We start from the raw sequence: 19544 nt of genomic DNA on the forward strand, positions 1-19544 counted from the left end.
TGAGCAAATAATAACGGAATTTCTTGAGGCTCTCTACCACTGCTAGAGCTTCTAATTCGTAACTGTGGTATCGGGATTCCTGGTTCGAAGTAGCTCGGCTGAAGTACATCACCGGTTGACCTACGGAGTTCTCAGCTATCTGTATTAGAATACCTGTGGAAAATCTCAAGCTTTAAACATGTTAAATTGAAAAGAAATCATCCATAACTACCTGCCAGTCCAAAACTGCTTGCATCACAATGCACTTCATGCTCGGAAGCTGGATTATATAATGCAAGTACTGGTCTTCTAGTCAATGCCAATTTGAGACTTTCGAAGGCTTCCTGTTCCGCATCACCCCATACAAAAGGAACCTTTCCCGTTAGTCTCGTTAGTGGTGCTGCAATTTTTCCGTAATTTTGTACGAAGCGCCGAAAATATCCAGTAAGACCCAAAAATTGTCTTACACCTCTGGCATCCTCGGGGACGGGAAACTTTTCAACTGCCTCAGTTTTAGTCTCGCCTGGTGATACACATCCTTTCGTGATGATATGTCCAAGATATTCCAGGGAAGTTTTGAAAAACTCGCATTTACTCAACTTTAGGGTCATTCCGGATTTTTGGACTTCTATAAGGAACCGTTCTAGCAGGAGTAAATTTTCCTCTTCGGTCTTGGTGGCAATTAAGACATCATCGAAGTAGAACGAAACTCCATCACCCTTAAGTGGTTGGATTATTTTGCTCATTGCCCTACAGAATACGCTTACAGAATTCGAAAGACCAAATGGAACCCGCTTAAATTGGTACTGCCCATCCGGCGTAACAAAAGCGGTGTATTTCCGGGAAGCCTCGTCCACACCAATTTGCAGGTATCCGTTCATCATATCAAGGAGAGTGAACACTTGTTTGCCACTGAGGTTATTAATCTCTTCCTCTACCAAGTTAGAGGGAAAATACTCTTTTTGGATTATAGCATTTAGTCTGCGATAATCAACACACATACGATATCCGCCAGTTTTTTTGGGAATAATAACCACAGGGCTGGCGAATTCAGAAGATGATTCTTCTATGATGTCATTTTCTAAAAGGCTCTTAATCTCATCTTGCAAATATTTACGCTGGCCATATGCCACCCTGTAAGGCACATTACGCACAACCTTATCCTCTTTTAGGGAAATGTGCATGGTTTCTAATGCAGTGTATCCTATTTCGCTAAGCTTTACGGCAAAACAATTCCGGTAATGATTGACCAAAGTTTTTAATTTTTCCTTAACTTCTTTTGGTGTTGATAAATCAATATTTAGATCTTGAATAGTCAAGGCTGCTCGATCGGAAGAACTATTTGTTGTCTCAACGTTCATAACATCAACGACTTTTTCCTGTTGAATAGTTATCGCATCAGGGGTTTTTACTAAAATTACTCCCTCTTTGCGGAAAAAATCATCTTCAATCAACACGTCATATTGCATGACATTATTCGGAACAACAAGCACCTTAAGTTCATTGGCATATTCATCTAAAACTATCCGGGCTATTGTGGCTCCAACCGGCACACATGTTCCACCTCCAAACCCTCTCAACAATGAAACATCTTTCTCAATATCTAACATAACCTTACGTGCTACCTGCTCCTTGAGGAGAGTCCTCTCACTACCTAAGTCGACAAAAGCAGTAAACTTTTCATTTTTAATAAAGGCAATTTTGGAGTAAACCACGTTATTTACTGGGTGGCGTGGTTGACTACCACCGGCGAACGAAAATCCTTCCGTTGAGGACATTTACGCGCAAGATGATCTTCGGCTTGACAAATAAAGCACTGTCGTTTACGAGTAGATTCGGGCGTCTTACCTGGCGTTGTTGACATCAAGCGTTTCGGTAACGGAGAATGGTAACCAGAGGTGGTAGGCGTTTGAGAGGGAGAAGGAAAAGAAGAACGTCTGTTGTCGTTAGACTTCCGGGCATCGGTAGATTTTCGACCAGTTGATCGATTGCCACTGTCGAAACTCCGTTTCTCAATATCTTTTGTTGCACGTTCAACTCGAATCAACGCATTTAAAAATTGAGGAAGTGTTACTGCTGGATCCTGTGCCAAAACAGCTCTAGTAGACGCGTACGGCAGGCCTTTGATCAAGTAGTGCTTGATTAAATCATCGGAGATTTTTATCTTCCGACCCAACGCAACAGTCTCGTGAAAATAAGACTCCACAGATTGATCCGGTTTCCGCTTCAAGTTGATTAACTGCTTATGAATTCCCGCAGTATCGATTACAGTGGGAAAATTTTCCAAAAGTCTTTCCTTGAAAAGCTGCCAGTTCCGAAGTTCCAACTTGCACCCATCGAACCAGAACTTTGCCGGACCTTTAAGTCGCATGCAGGCGTACAAGAGAGTTCTTCGTTGATCCCACCCGAAAATTTCAGCCATGGAATCAATCTCATTGAGCCATTCTTCTGCTGATTGACCGCGGTTGGTATCGGGATCAAATTCCGAAATTACTGCTTCCACTTCATTAGAGCGCATCACTAGACCCTCGTCGTTATCACCGCGAGTGGAGATTGGTCGGGCTAGTCGATCATAATTCACTCGACGCATTTTCCACCTTCTGTTTTGGATTAGCACTATTAACGAAAAATACATTAAACGGACTGTTTTCATCACTCCCGGCGAAGATTTTTTTTTTCAACTTACCTTGTTGGAAAAGGTTATGTCGGAAGACGCAAATGATGTTTGATAGATTTGTAGAAAACTGGACAAAATCAGACCGTTAGATAGGCAAATATCAATAAGATATGGTATGAAATCAATAACTTACTGTTTTCCACCAGTGCAAAGCAGTTTCCAGTAGTTTTATCCACAAAATTAGTTTTTTTTCAATTCTTGTTGAAATCGAACGTTCGGATTCCGGCTAAAAACTTCAACAATGGCGTTTTTTGCTATGTGTGAGCGAGAAGCAATTTTTTCACTTGTACACATACAGCCAGGGGTGTCATTCGCTCACACAATGAGCTCAATGTGCATTTTTTCCATAGCACATTGAGAGAGCAAAACCGAGCACTGACTGAGCTAGCTGTCCATCAATGTGCCACATCGAAGCAAATCACTGTGCTACGCAACGATAGCCCTCAGCACATTGAGCTGCACAATGTGTACCAGTATACCACCACAACGCTGAATTCAACAAACGAAAGCGAATTCTTTCCCAATAAACAAGCAACAGCAACAACAAAGCCGAAATTTGGGCGGGCTCGGCCTGCCGGCTGCCGAACACCGTTGCCACAAAAAAAAAAATCTGTATCATAAATGAGTCTGATCTTCGTCCATACGTGTACAATTTAACAGAATTATAAACATATTTTCGTGACATCGCTGCTCGGCAGCCGGCAGGCCGAGCCCAACCGAATTTCTTTTGTGTTGTTGCTGTTGCTTGTTTATGAGTTATTTTCTTCCTTGCAAGCAGGCGGTGTGTCTTCGTGCCGGACTGGACGAACGATGATCGTTTTTGTTTTCTACTGATGAGAAGAAAAAATAAAACGAAGAAGCGTGCTTGGCAAATTTCTAAAGCCAGAGTTCACATTGAGCAGCACATTGAGCAGAGTGGATCAGCTCATTGTGTTTTTCAGCATTGTGAGAAACCTCTCAGAAAATCCGGTTATCGGCGCGCAGTAAGAGAGCGAGCAGTAGATATTCTATCGCCGTGCGCGCAGTTCTAGAAAGCTTGCGTTCACATTGTGCTTTTAGAACACATTGTGCTGTTTTGAGGAGTATAACACCCCTGCATACAGCATACATGTAACATAATACTCGAACACTCCATACGCATACTAAACACTTTCATGGGCGCCCATTTCATTCTCTCTCTCATGCATTCAACACAACAACAAATGTACACACTAAATTGAGATTAGTGAGTAATAGTTTTATTTTAAAAACATAAGAAAACTTAAAAGCACTTATGATGAGAAAAATTACTTCGGAAAACCATTAAAATAAGTATTGTAAGATTTATAATACGTCGTTAGAATAACAACACAGTGAATCAAATGATAATTTCTTATTGAATCGTTCTTTTGAACTAATGAAATTTAATTCAGGTAATATAAAATTTTAAACATTAAAGCACTAAATGGGTAATACCCAGTGATCGTGTCTTTTCGATTGTCACCCCTTGAAATCAACCCCAAATGTATTGGTGAATTAAATCTGTTCATATTGTATACTCACGTGCAACGGATTTATTCTCTCGGATAGCGTTCCTTCGTTGCAATACGAAGAGTGATATTGCATCATGAAGAATTATAATTCATACCTTTTTTTTTTTTAAATCCGCGATTGTCACAAATCATGGGCACCAGATAATCACCCACAATGACCTGGACGTAGTGTATCCCACTTCTGAAATGAAAACCTAAATCTAAACTCACTGCCCTCAAATTCCTAAACCTAACCTAAACTAGTCGAGCTCCGGCCTCTTTCAACCACGTCTTGAGCAAACGACTGTTAAACCGAGAGTGAGTCCAACATACTCAAGAGTGGTAGTAGACTACGCGACAACTTTACACGCAGACTACAAGCTCGACTAGCCAGGGCTGTATTAAAGACAAGGAGGTTCGGGGTAGAACTAGCGCAGTCTCCTCAAGGCCTCATGAAGACTCATTCTAGTTTACCCATTCTAGCTTACAAAAGTTCTATATTTGTGTTCAAATCTTTGTGAAAGAGACAATAGAAAACTCATGAAAGGAATTCAATAAAAAGCAATAATTTAAAAATGCTACGCATTCAATGATAACTAACATTTTGGACAAACATTTAATAAAATTAAATAAAAATTACTTATTTCATCACGGGCCAAACATAAAATCGAAAATATCTTTTTTTTTCTTCCATTCTTTCACTGTCTCTCGCTGCGTGTAGGATGATTTTCAATAGCCTCATGCTGTTCCGTGAAGAACTTTGTTCAAAATTCTTAGCGCATCCATATGAGGATATGGGAACCGACCCGAGATTGGAATAGAATGTTTGGGACAGCAAATAGAGAAAGTGTAAAAAACCCAAAACTACAATGCTTCAAAGTGATGATGTTTTGTCCGATGTAAGCCTGGGTAGGTACAAGTCGAGCTGCATTGATTGGAGTTTGTTTGTCTTGACAGTCTGCGTGGCTTTGTGATTGGAGATTATCTTGAACTGTGGTGGCAATTTTTTCGATATGTTCTGGAGATATATCGTAGTATTTTTCGATATGTTTTTACAAGGAAACTTCAAAAAAGGAAGTAAAACTCATACATGATAGTGAACGCCAATGCTGAATGAAACTACATTAGAATTCCGCTAATTCGAGTTCCGATGATTCGAGCTTCGCGTAATCGAGCCACCATGTTCTTCCAAATCCATGAAGTTACCGACTATGCTCCTGGATGATATGCAAAACCATTCAAAAGGATAGGGTTTTCAATGTTATGAATCTATTATATGTAGAGTTGAATGCAGAAAATCAATCATTCAACCATAGTTGAATGTATTATACATATATATTGTTAAACTAGCTGCCCCGGTAAACTTTGTTTTGCCTTTAAATTAAAAAAAATCGTAAAACATTATTAATTTCATCTTCTTCGTGCTCGTGAATCAATTTTATTCGACTTTCGATTATTCGACTTGTGTCCCATTTTAAGTTGATTTGGTATGAGAGGCCCCCCTTTTATAAAAAGTGAGATTATTGAATCTATTATACACACAAACCATTTCTGACCCAAAAAACACTCGGAAACCAAATTTCTCTTCATTTCGACCGTTCGTTTATGGTGTTACAAAGAAATCGCCTCCATTTTTATATATAAGATGTGAAGAAGAGATAATTTTGTATGGAGACCCTCAAAAGACCCCTGAAAAGTGAGATTCTTGTAATTATTCTTCAAACCATCTTCAAACCAAATTTCACTTCAATCCGACCGTTCGTTTATACGTGATGGTGATACAAAGAAATCGTCTACATTTTTATATATTAAGATGTACGAAATCAATCAGATTGTCTAAAGGATATGTATTGTTGAAATGTTCGAGAGGTCTTCGTTGGGAACCATATGAGTCGTAAGAATATGTCCAGTGCCCTAGGTGTCTAGAATAAGCAACACTCTTTTAGCAAACGACAGACCCAAAAGCATCCGCCTGACCTCATTAGCCAAAGAAGAGCTTTCGAGTAGAGTGCGTCCGACCTCAAAGTGTGGAAGCTAAGCTAATGCAGTAGTGCCTCCTCCATAGATTATGTCATGAATACCTACGATTGAAGCTGTTGGAATAAGACATGAGTGTGGAGTCCCAGAAACTGGAAGGTAATTTCACCTACCCATGTTCCAGATTGAAAATGTATCTGTAAACTCGACGATTGCAGAAACTTAGATATGTGGCTCAGAGAACAACAGTCAAACCCACTATATATAGACTGCCGACAGATCCTCACCAAATTTGAATAGCAGAATGGTTCACTTGTATCCAGACGTGAAAGAGGTCGTGTCAAAGCTTTGCAAACGTGTCAGGGTCCGACCTGAGTTACGAGGTGTCTTAATCATGATCCGTGTATGCGACCAGGGGAAGTGCGGTTGATAACTAGATTTTAATTTCGGGATCTCCAAGACCCGAATCGCAAAACTCGTAGCCGTTACGCAACTGGACTCCAAGTTTACTCCAAGAGAGGTCGAATCCTGAGTCTTGGAGAGTTGCAGTCGTTGCTGAGGGAACGAATTTGAAAACGTGTATGACGTGGAGTAATCTAGCTTGAGATGACCTGCCACCACTATAGAATAGTTAACGACAGGTCGAGGAGGAAACCAAGGTCTGCAACCCCAAGTTGTGTTTAGGGAGGGTTAGGTATACGTGAGACGCGGTACCAGTGCATTGGTACTGCAGTGCTCAGTCGCAAGCGGGAGAGGTCGCCATTCGTATCGGGTAGTCGCAACCCCGAGTGTTGGTCGAATTCGCATTTCGGGTGGTCCTAGCCCCGATTCGTGGATATGATTGACTCACGACGGGCAGAAGGTCTTGAAGCGTGAGCATGTGGCATCCAGTGGATGGGCCTCAGACTGAGTCTCAAAGAGGAGATGGAGAACAAGTCAGGTGATGTGAGTATCTCCAGATTCGAGGAGAGGCGAGTTGTTCTCGTCTCGAATTGGGTCAAGAGACAGATCGATAGAGGGACCTCAAGACACGAGGAGAGGCGAACGGATTCCCAAAAAGGATTTACCACCTGGGTGATCAACTTATAAAAAAACAACGTCCCATAGCTCTGGCCTGGTAGTTTAACCTCCTCGTAGTCCAGGGCGAAAACGTGTCTGCAAATCCGGCGATTGCAAATGAACGGCTCAGAGAACTATCACTAAAACCACTAGAGGCCTTCGACGGGTCTGCGAAATACGCGCGGAAGAAGTGGTACATCCGGGTATTTAGGTACCAGTACTAGGGTGTGAGGATGAGGGTCCAACACGCGTTCGGAGCGTCATGTCCCCAAACTGTGGATGTGACCGGAGGGAGTGCGATCGCCAAATCGTTTTGCGTTTCGGGGCCTCCTAGATCCGACTCGCAAAATGAGTAGATTCGCAAAGTGGTGACATTATGTCCCGTAAACACTTATAGATGTGTCAGACACTAGAGGTGTCAGACATGGAGGCACAGTGTTGTGTCGGAGGTGTCAGGGTTCAACACGTGTTTCGGGAATTGATGCGCTCGCCCCGCGACTGCGACCTGATGACAACTCGATTTGCGCTTCGGGGAGTGCCGCCTCCGACTTGCAAATCGGATAGATGCGCTGATTGGTGATTTCAGTCAACACCAAAGGGGGTCGGAGAAGTCTGAGTTTTACACGTGGTTCAGGAGGTCTTGCCTCCTGACTCGCGTGTTCAACTAGAGAAAGTGTCGTCGGCAACTCGCTTAGCGTCTCTGGACTTCCTGGACTAGATTACAAAGTTAGTAGTTGCGCTAAATGTGGACCTCTTTTAACACGATGAGATGTTAAACGGGTCTTAACTCGTCAGAGGAGAGGCTGTGCATCGATTCGTATTGAAATGAGGTAGGTAATTTCTGATAGTGGTTCGGAAACGAGTATTGCCTTGGAGCGCTTTAACACGAAACGACCTCCCACCGTTAAAGATAAAGTGTGTTAAACAGTTCGAGGTGGGAACAAATGATTTTATGACGTAGGGGGTACAATGTTACTTGAAGCATTGAATCATAAGTCGTCCAATTGCTCCTATGGACCCAGAGTAAATAGCAAACTGGGGAACGTGGTGGCTCGCCGTGCCTTGGAATGCAATCCGTAAAATGGATTTACTACCTAGGTTATCAACTAATTAAAAAAATACGTCCCATAGTACCCATGGACTCAGAGTAGCAAACTGGTGAGACGCGGTGTTTCGTTGTGCCTTGGAATGCAATCCGAAAACGAAGATTTACCACCTGGATAACTAACTAAAGGCGTCGCCACGCGTCTCGTGTAGTCGCGAACCGTGTAATGCGATATGTTTATATGATCAAAAACTGTTCACATGGGTGACGATTGGATTGCGTTTCGGGAGTTCCTGGCCCGAGTTCCTGAAATGATTGGGCATCAAATCCAATCAAATATCTATTTTTGCCTTTCGCAATTGAAATCAAGAATACTTTTTTAAAAACAACAAACCACGGTCAAACACAAAACAGCAAACCACAAACTCGATTGATTAACTATGTTTATTGTTGTTTCAATAAACAACTGTCGCCGATAAACGCAGTCGCGTGCCGTTCGTGCTGCCCCGCCGCCATACCTTAACAGCTGATTGAGCCGAACGGTAGCCGAACATTATCAAAACATAAACCGACAGCCGACCGGCTGCCGGCAAACGATTGAGAAGGGCTAACATCACCACCTAACAAATCGGCTATTCCGAACACATCCAAACGTTCGGTTTTTCGGTGGCACATACACAGTCATATAATGTTCGGAACCGACCGAAGGAATGGAAAATCCGTCTCGGCGAGACTCTCGGGCAACGTTCGGCGCTACCAACAAGTTAGTGCCGTCGTAGCATAGTTATGCGAAGGATCGTGGAACCGCGTTTGTGAGTGGTCGGATTTTTCGTTGCTCGGGGGTTGCGTGAGTGTTTTGTTATGATTTGATGTGCTCGTTTTATGACAGATGCCTTCATAGGGGGACGGAACCAGTAACTAGTGAAGTGAAGTGTGCATGCGTGGGGACGCTCGGTCGTTCGTTTGTTGGTTGCATGGCGGCATCAGCCTTTGGTCGCTCTAGCTGGTGAATGCAGATGAGGCGGAAATCGTCGGTGAATTACATATGATTTTGAATTGAAAAAAAAAGAGGTGCGTAGTGATTCCGATAATGAATTGATGTACATTTTAATCTGTTGCCCTTTAATTGCCGCTTCCCGTTCCACAAACGAGAGCCGACAGGACGGGGTACAAGAACAAAAGTACAATCTGATGGGGAACTTATGATTGAATAGATTTGAGTCGGACTCAAACTGTTGTTAAAATTATGTAAAACTCAGGGTAGATTAAAAAAAAAACATAGACTGTGTTGCACCGTATTGAATTCAACAGTGTGTGTGGCGCATCCAACAGTCGATCCCAAGTGATTAAAAAGTGCTCAGGTGCTTGAAAATATGAAAAATTGCCGGTTGGTGGTCTGGATCAGGGACTTAATGGAACATAAATTTCCCATCTACTTATCGAGTTAATGCGTTCGAAGGTTGGAAGAAAAGCCAAAGTGAGGTGCCGGTTGCAAAAAAAAAAAATGGAAAAAAATATCTGCGTGATACGTGCAATCAGCATGGTAATCATCGGGAGAGTAATTCGATTGCGGCTCAATAACGGATTATCCCCTTGTTCATGAGCAGAATGTTCCCTTATCCCCTTATTTGTTCGTGTGCTTGATGACTCGAATCTTGGGTGAGCTTCTGTTTGGCGATTGGTGGGTGAATTTTTTTTATTGATTTAGTCCCGTAGTAGTTCATTCAAGGATATTGAAGGTACAAAAAATTAATTGTGGAAAATAACCGAAGTAGAACCAAAAATTACATTTGTGCTTGATTACGTTACGAATTTGAACAGTCACACCAAAGTTTCATCGGTGCTCGTCAGTTTAAATGGTTCGATAACTGATATTTCAACAATCTATCTAGTATATTTCATTATACTAATGATATTATAAAACAAAACAATTATGGTTTTTTTTATTTAAAGCAATATCAGCCATTTTCTTGTTTCATTTAAATATTTTTTAAATATATTTTTCATTGTTTTGCGGAAATATTATGTTAAAAGGGTTTTAGTTGTTGTTTAAATATAGGTACAGGTCCTTTTCGTTTTTGGCAGCACGCCCGAAAATTTTGTGTTGACAAAATTGAACGGTTTTTTCCAACATTTTTTTAATTTATTACTTCATAACAACTACTATTATTATCATAGACGTGATTTAAGGTAATATTGTTTCTGAAAACCGTTCCCGTTAACCGTATCTTTCCGGAAACCTTTATTTAGCCAAGTAGGGAGTTCATAAGCACTTGATAAAGTATCTACGGAATTTCAATCCATAAAGACATTAACACATTAACAACCCCTATCTTATTTAGCCGAGTAACACCGAAATTTGGCATTTTAACTTTGAAAAAAATCTAAACTTGGGTCAAGTCCCTCGGACCAAAAAAAGTATTTTTCTTTAATTAAATTTATAGTGAAAGCTTGTTATAAATCATAATAATTCAACAATTGAATACATAACTTCAACTTACGTTATCATCACTGTTCAAGTGCTATTTAATACTTTTGTCTACTAATCTTGTATGTGAAAAAAAGGGTTCTTTCCGCTGGAAAATATCAGATCCATTTTTTTCATTTAACATTGTTTTCTTTGAAATAAAAAGAAATTTGCTAGAGAAATTGATGATATGAGAGAAGTTTTCTTTTTATCCAGGCTAAATTGATGTGTAATGAAAAACTGAAGATATTTTGCTATTGCAGAAGTTCTATTGAAAAAGAATATGTTTTCGATAAAAAAGTGTTTATTTGTCAAAATCGAAATTTGTTTTATCTTTAAATTTATTGTAAACTACAATTTGAGTTGAATTAAGTTTTGCAATTTGAAATTTTTGCTATTAGTATAAACACTGGATATTGACATAAATTCAAATAATTATCATCATATGAAATAGTATTGGCTAAAAATATGCTGGAAACTAATATTTTTTTTAAATATAAAAAAAAAACAACTATCCACAAACTTCAAAATCATGTGCTTTGTTTTTTCATATGAGACGCTTGGAGCCAAATGGGTATAGTGCATAAATCATCAATTCAGATTTTATAATGCTTAATGATTTTTAATTCGTTATCTTTGCTTGTTAAAAGCTTCAGATTTGATTTTTTGCCATAAAAAAGATTGAATGAAAACTGGAGTTTTTGAAATATATTTGCAAAGCAGACAAAACGAAAAAAGTTAAACGAGTTTCTTGAAAAATGCTTTTATGCAGCTCTCAGCATTTATAGAATCGTGAATTAGTTTCTTATTGTTTTGTACAAGGCAAAAAAGGAAATTTAATTTATCTTGTAAAATGAATATCAAAGTTTGAAACTTTGGGTAAATCATGCAGCACTTTTAATACTCATACATTACGAATTCGTCGAAAACTGGTGAAAAAGCATTTTGATTGTACTCTTAAGATGTTTTAAGTTTATTAATAAATATTTTTGAAAAAGATACGTGTTTCGCACGAACGGACACATATAAAAACTCGAATAAAAGATTCAATATTATTGTACTTATTCCAGTGTGACGACACAAAAATTTAAAAACCGTTTTTTGATTATCGTGAGTTAAATTCAATCTTGATTGCCTACAGAGTGTATAATATATCTCAAAATTTAAAATTCAAAGTGTTGCATCTTGAACACATATTTAAGTATGAATTCTGTGTATTTTTAAAGTAGGTATATGAAGAATCAAACTTGATGTAAATGGACAATTGTAGTTTTTTTTTTGAACGAATACTCAAATACAGAGTGCTTTTAAACCGTTACTTACTGCTTAATCAAATTGAACCACCTTAACAACTAGTGACGTTTTATGTTACCTTGGAAACAACATAAAAAAATGGCTCTAACTAGACTCCCAAGACCTCAGTCAGTTGCGAATGTGTTCGAGGATGCTCGTTTTCCGTGAATTACGTTACAAACCTATGTCAGTGCCATTTTTGAGGTCATTTTCAGTATCTCATCTTGAAGCTTAAAGTTTTTCGTGCAAGTTGGATTACATGGAATGTTTTTAGGTATAGACGTTTAAGTTTGACAGGCGTGTGTTCTTGACCCTAAAGCCCCAAAAGCGAAAAAAACTACTTTTTACAGAAAATGGTCGATTTTGAAAATTTTTATTTTTGGAACTTGACTGTTTGAATTCGGGTCGTACCCTTGGTGACCGTTTGAATCTTAGTGTTCCAAAGCTTAGAACGCTCTGACTGCTGACTCTCTTTGAGCAGTTGGTGATAGTGAAGTGGCTTAGGAGTCAAAATTCAGGTGTTGGTGAAGTAAACCCTGTTAGGAGTTTTAGTAGGAAGCACCATCGAATAAATGTTACACTTTCTGAAAAAAATGGAGGTCTAAGGAGGGTATTTTGAGCTATTTATTTCGTATAAACTCTTGTATCCAAGATTCCGAAGAAGGTATAAATTGTTTGGATGATTCGATATGATACTATACAAGAAATTTATGATTATTTTCAAAAACGGGAATTTTGTTATCACCCTGTATATCAAAATAGGATATCAGTGAAATTTTATGTTTTTTCGACGAGATAATATCTTACACTACATCTTTCAAGGCCAGCCTACAGAACTGGTGGTTTTAGCAATTTTGAAATGCTTGCCACAAGTCTTGTCTTTGGCCACGGTCGGCGGCCTACTAAGTAGTACTAGTAGTACTAAGTAGTAGTTTTTTTTTTGGAAATTACAAAGTTCTACGCAGAATGAATGCTAAAATTTCTTATGTCTATTTTTGCCATTAACACCAACAAATCAGACCTTACACGAAAAAAAATTGTGTGGCTATTTCAAAGACGTTGTCATGATAATATTACCATTTCTGCGTCATAGTATTTTCAACCACGGCAAAGTATAACATCAAATTTGTAAAAATGCGCATGATACATTATTGCAATTACTATGTACCTGGTAGTTTTCGATAACTCTCAATGTTTGTTGTCGAAAATACTATGGTCATGATAATTTCATTATAATTTCTGTTACAACTAACGTCCGCATAGTAATTTAAACATTGTGGCACCAATTCATGTATGTATGTATGTATGTATGTATGTATGGTTCCCCCATCGGTAGCAAGGTCCAGCATATGTCTGTGTGGCTTGGCCTTCGAATTGCTTCTCAGACTTCCACGGTCGATGGATGGTTCGTCGAGGGAAGGCATCCAACCTTCAAAGACCTACAATGGTTGGCAATCCACTCCGCTTGCAATAGTCTCATCAGATTAACCCCAGATGCATTCCCTCTGAAATATATAATTATTTATATAATTGAAAGACATCTTACCTGTCGGCAACTTTCGAGCCCAAAAGTTTGTCTTGCCGATACCGGGAATCGAACCCAGTATGCCTGGGTTACCAGACTCGCGCCAGCCTATCCATTAGACCACAACAGCGCTCAACATAAAATACCACTCACCATACTGACTGGACACTCGATTTCGTTTGTTGGATAATTTTTCCAACAGTACGCAATATCGAGTGCGCATCGATCGATTTGAAGAAATGCTGTCCCAGTTAGAAAGTGGCACCCAATTTTCGAAAAAATAAGCAATTCAGACGATAAAATCAGTCTAAAAATGTACATTTTTCCTACAGGGCATTTGTATCGGAAAAATGGTAGGTTTACCACCTACCGTCGGTATTGCGAACCTGATAAATTTGACGAAAAAAAAATAGCCAGAAAATGATCGAACTTTTGTTCTAAGTGTCTTGTCAGTATGGTCAGTGAAAATACTACGCACATGCAGTGGTGTCGGGTGTCCTGATTTTTCAGGATTTGTCCTGATTTTCGAGAGGTCGTCCTGATTTTTCAAAAACTCTTGTATTTTTCTTATTTTTTTTTAAATGGCGCTTAAAATGTCCTGATTTTTCCTGATTTTTAAAAAATATCTAGTTTATAAATAAATTTATTGTTGAATGATGAGAACATCAAACAAATCTTTAATAAAATAGTTGAACCCGTTTAAGCAATGATAATCTTCGGTTCAAATGATATTTAAATGGTGTTTTTCGATATTAACTGCAGGACAGCCAAGGTTATTCTCGCTTCAGTTGCATAATTCGAGGCGTCCTCAGCACCAATGTTGCGCCTTTAGTTATGCAATTTAAGCAGAACTGCATGATATTTTTACCAATTTAGTGGTGTCCTGATTTTTGAGAAAACGACCTGACACCTCTGCGCACATGGTACATTTGAGAACAACACATTTTTGACTCAAAAACATCAGAGCGTATGATAATTTTACTATGGTAAACATTCTAGTTATTTATACTAATTAATGATCATAAAACCCGCAAGTAAACAAACAAATTTTGAGCTGCTTTCAAGTTTCATAACTTTGAAAATGTTTTCAGAGCAACGGGAGAACACACTAAAATTTACCGACGTGTGTCGGAAGTGTGAATTTTATTGTTTTAAATAATATTATAATGCATGCATGCAAATAAACATATAAACAGGCATAGTTATTTTACTATTTAAATCTAGCTCCTTGTGCATACTAATCTTTATCATAACACATACTAGTTTCATCATGAAGCTTATCAATTTCACTAGGTATGAAGTTAAACAATGCATCATTTCATTGACAATTTTACTAAAACGCAGTCGAATTTACTATACGCAGCCAAATTCACTCAAATAATGAACTTCCTTGGAGGTGGAATTATCGGTATGAGATTCTTTACCGGACCAGCATTAACAGGCTTTATAATAACTGGCAATCAGTCAACAAGGATATTGTCGAATGATGTCCCGAGTGCTGTGTGACATTATAAAGACAATTCTTCGTTTCAAACTGACGGTAAAAAACCACCAGCCAAGATGAGCTGTGCGCGGGTATGTAAACCCGTTGGCTATAAAAAAAAACAGCTTCTAGTTTCCCATTCTCATCCCTTTCCCATCAAAGATAAATGAGGATGAAAAAAAACTGACCAAACGGCAGACGGCTAATGCAGTGCGTTTTTGGTAATCGGCGGTGGCAGAAGGCTATGACATAGACTTTCGTTTGCTAATCGACTCAGATGGTGCACTGGGTAAGATATCGGACTGGCAAGCCGAGATGAGTATGTTGCAGTGAGTTCGATTCTCACTATTTTTTTTAGATGAATTATCCAATAGGATGAATATCCCATAAAATGTTTTTATTGTATCGCATGATCCACTGAAACGTGTACCGTACGAAAAATGACATGATTGGATACATGACGACTACATCATGCATCGTTTTGCTTGGGAGCTCGAGTCTTTATGCCAATAGTGCTATTCCAATCATGTCATTTTTGGTACAGTACACGTTTCAGCAGATTTTCAGTACAGAGATTTGCTACATAGGCATTGGATTTTTGCACTCTCTTCTAGTGGTATATTTTTCTTGTAGTTTCTTTTCCATTTATTTTACATGGGCTGAAAAGTCTCGGGAATGTTCAATACGTGGTATCACTATGGAATAAAGACCATATGACATTAAACATCGTGATTGGTGCTTGAGTCCCAATATATCATTTACACAGTTTCTTTCAAATTATTTTCAGTCTCATGGGCATATATCATTTATATGGAAATCGATGAAAACCACAGAAGCTTGAATATTTAACTCCAATTTCCGTCAAAACTATAACTTCGCTGGAGAAAAACTGTGAATAATTTCTTAGCTCTCATCTAATTTACTACACCCGGGATAAGATAATTCAAGAAGCTTACTCTTGTAACCGGATGACTGACTGGGTGCAAGTCAGCTGAGAAGAAAACTTCTGAACCAAGATTTTCACCCCTGCACCACTTCTCGAAACGAGCACGGGACAACAACAACAACACAAACTCCTACGGGGCAGTCTTGTGTACGTTCTTTACCCTTCTGCCTAAGTACCACAATATGTTTGAGCCTCTTGTAAGAAAACCGACGAGATGCTTTGCGTTGTTTGATTTTCAAGTGCATACAGAGGCAGACAAAGTCCTACCGAGAAGAGATTCTGACCTAGTCTTGGATGGAGCAGGGCTTCTTGTTGCGTGTAGGATACCCAAACGACCTGTTTAAACAAGAGAGGTGAGATACTTGGCGAAAGATGTGTCAGCCAGCGCACTTTTCCAAGAAGTACCTACACACAGTAGGCAGGAACATACTTCTTAATGGGCTTTTGCTGCATGACTGCATCCATGGTGCATGCTAGAGAAGTTGCAGCCTGTACATTGTTATGACAAGTTCACTTATATATGAAATTAATCTATATATATAAAAAGTAAATTCCGTTTGTTTGTTCGTTTGTATGTTTGTCTTCAATAGGCTCAGCTGCCTTAAGAGCTAGAGAGCTGAAATTTGGCATGGGTGCTCATTAGGGCCAGGAATGATGAAAAATGTTTTTAGATTTTCGGATGACCCCTTTTGAAGGCGGTCGTCCATACAACAACGGTTTTATTCCCCCGAACCAAAAGTCATGGCACCCATTTTGTGGACCGACGTTCGTTTCCGTTCGTTTTGTTGGCGGGATTATTTTCACCATCACTATGGGCAGGCTATTAGAAACGACCATCCAGAGCTCACATGTACTGGATAGCAAATCAAAGCTTGCTGAGCATTAAAAATTTGAAAGTGAAAATTTTGGCGGGTGTTTTTTGTACCTTCTACTGTTCAAAGCACATGCTACCGGTACGAGATATTTGGATACAATTTTAAGACTACATTTTGATTGAAAAATACAACTATCCTGTTAAGAATATATTGACTAGAATAGTAGTGGCTTTCAAAGTACTCTTTGCCGCCGCTGGGGGGCTTTGGGGGTCAACCATTTTCATATTTTTGGAATTCCTCATAAGAAAAAAAAATCAGATTCAGAGTTTATGCAGTTGAAAACATGCAAAGTTTTTTTTTAAATGTCTTTATTCCAGAGATTTTCAGCTTTCAGCTGGTTCATCTCCATGCAAAGTGAGTTTTCAACATGCTTAACAAAATCATCCATATTGAAAAGTGGGATAATCTTCAACAGATATTTTCATTAAATAAGGGATAGAAAAGATAAAAAAGCAGTTAAATGTTTTGAAGATAAAACTATTAGGCCAAATCTATTCAAGCTTCCTAAGAAATGATGTTTGTCAATATTAAGTTTTCAATGTCTTAGTCATCTTGCCGTTTTTATACATCGGATTGGGTTGTAAATTGGCCGATAGGGGTTATTTGGGACAAACAATTGAATTCACTTATCCAAATTAAAGTCAGGGGTCGGTCTAAGAGGTCGTTCATATTTACTATTCACTGATTTTGCGATATTGTCGTTATTATACACCTATTTAAAAGAAATTGGTACACGATAGTTTTGAGGGACGATGAATCGATTTCAGGTATTGAATTCAGCGTAAGGGGCCGGCAATGGGGTCGTCCATATTAACCTTACAATATTTGAAATATCGTCATTATTATACATCGGATTGGGATGAAAATTTGCACACGGTAGTTTTCAGAGACGGACAATCGACTTCAGATATCAAAGATTGTATAAGAAGCCACCAAAAGAAGTTTAACTTTTTGGCAATAATTGCGTTGTTATGCGACGATCGACTCGAAATTTTTAGACGGGGTTTTTTTTGGCACGGACAATCAATTCCTGATTTCTAATGAAGTAGCAGACGACAGAAGAGGTGTTCGTTCAATATTTTTGCAATTATAACTTAACAATTAATTCGGAAATGCATCTGGAAAATATTTGGCTATTGACTTTCATACAAACTGTTCATAACATATTCCAAGTTGAAAGCGAAACGGAGTTCGTATGGGGACAGCTAGTCTTCGATAAAAAACTTTCTCCGGGATTGTCTACTTTCTTAGCAGCTGATTGTGTTTGAGTCATGCATATTTTCCCTAGTTGCCAAAAGCAATCTAAGGAAATGAAAATAGAACAGATTTAAGATCATCTTAAGCTCAGAGTTTCCGATATACAGCATTATGAAGTCTGAGGCCAGAAAACCTTATTCAAAATTTTGGTTTTGCAGACTCAATGGCGTTGTTGTAATTCTTTCAAGAGATCGGCTGTTGAGATACTTTTCGACACTCGATGCCTTGCGTAGTGTGAACTTGTAGAAGTGCCAGTACGACACATAATTCTAATTTATGACACCCTGAATGCATTATCCATGAAAATGGAGGGATGTTTCTTGCTTGGTCCCTTCTTCTTGTGTGTCATTCTTGATCCCGAAAGTTGTCTCTCCGGTCGACCGACACGACGAAGTCATTCTGTCAAGTACAACAATACTGCCGTGATATGACGAAGTGACGTATATCCATTTTTTTCGATTTTGACTTTTTGACGCTATTGTGTGCGTTTTCCTATGAGCTATCAAATGCTTTCAACAAATCTAGAAAATATCAAACAGTTTTTGAGAAAATCGATAAAAACGAATCGCCAAAAGTGCGATTTATACGCCGAAGTGACGTATATCCATGCGTTTTTGAAAGTGATACAGAACAATTTCAATAACCCGTATAATTTACAGGCGACATTCCTCAGATTTGAAAAAAAAAAACATATATTAACATGACAAGCGGTTTAGAATAAAATAAAAAAGCCACCCCTCCCCCTTTCCTCAGAATAAAGGGTTCTCAAACAAAGAAGTTGTCGAGCCTTTTTGATAAATAAAATTTGAATGCAAACGTCGACATCTACATTAATTAAAAAATTCGAGAAATTATTTAACATTTGTAGAACAAAACTAATTCTTCATTAGTTTTGCGTTGTTTTTGTTACAAAGAAATTTGTTTGTGTTGTCATTTGTTTGTGGTAAGTTTGTTTGTCAAGCAACAATATTGTTTTTTTTTTAAAGCTGTGCACTCGAATTTTATTAACGAGAAGAATTCTGGTTTCAAAAATGAGATAATGTTTAAAAATTTCAAATATTTATTTAGTAAGAAAATCATAAAAAAACAGTAGTTATAAATTAGAATTCTTCCAGAAACTTTTTTTCTTCGAGCTTTTCCCAAAAATCTTTCTTATTATCTGGCATTAGTGGACAAAGTTTCTTTAAAATCGTTTTTTTATCTTTCAACCTCTATTCCTCTATTTTCATTTCTGAATTGAAGTTCACTTGCAGCTGGTGAGAGTGAAAATATATTTATATTACATGTAGTATGTGAACATTTTCACATAGATTTCGTTTTTTTTCTTCAAGGAATTATCGCTAAAATACACAACTGTATATACGGTTGTACGGATATATACGGATGACTGCTTTTCCTGACCTAATTTCTAAAATCTAAAATCATAGAGCTCACAAAACCTCCGAGTATG

At 38.5% G+C, this 19544-nt stretch overlaps 1 protein-coding gene across 1 annotated transcript in view; it reads left to right on the plus strand.

Annotated features, from left to right (window-relative positions):
• The first annotated feature begins 9029 nt into the window (after positions 1-9029).
• Positions 9030-19544, plus strand: part of LOC129748143 (roundabout homolog 1-like) — a 115037-nt gene continuing 104522 nt past the window's right edge. Inside the window, exon 1 of the mRNA XM_055742645.1 lies at positions 9030-9319. The gene's annotated coding sequence lies outside the window, so the exon portion shown is untranslated. The remainder of the gene's footprint in view (positions 9320-19544) is intronic.

This window comes from Uranotaenia lowii, chromosome 2 (assembly GCF_029784155.1).
Source record: "Uranotaenia lowii strain MFRU-FL chromosome 2, ASM2978415v1, whole genome shotgun sequence".
Lineage (NCBI taxonomy): Eukaryota > Metazoa > Arthropoda > Insecta > Diptera > Culicidae > Uranotaenia > Uranotaenia lowii.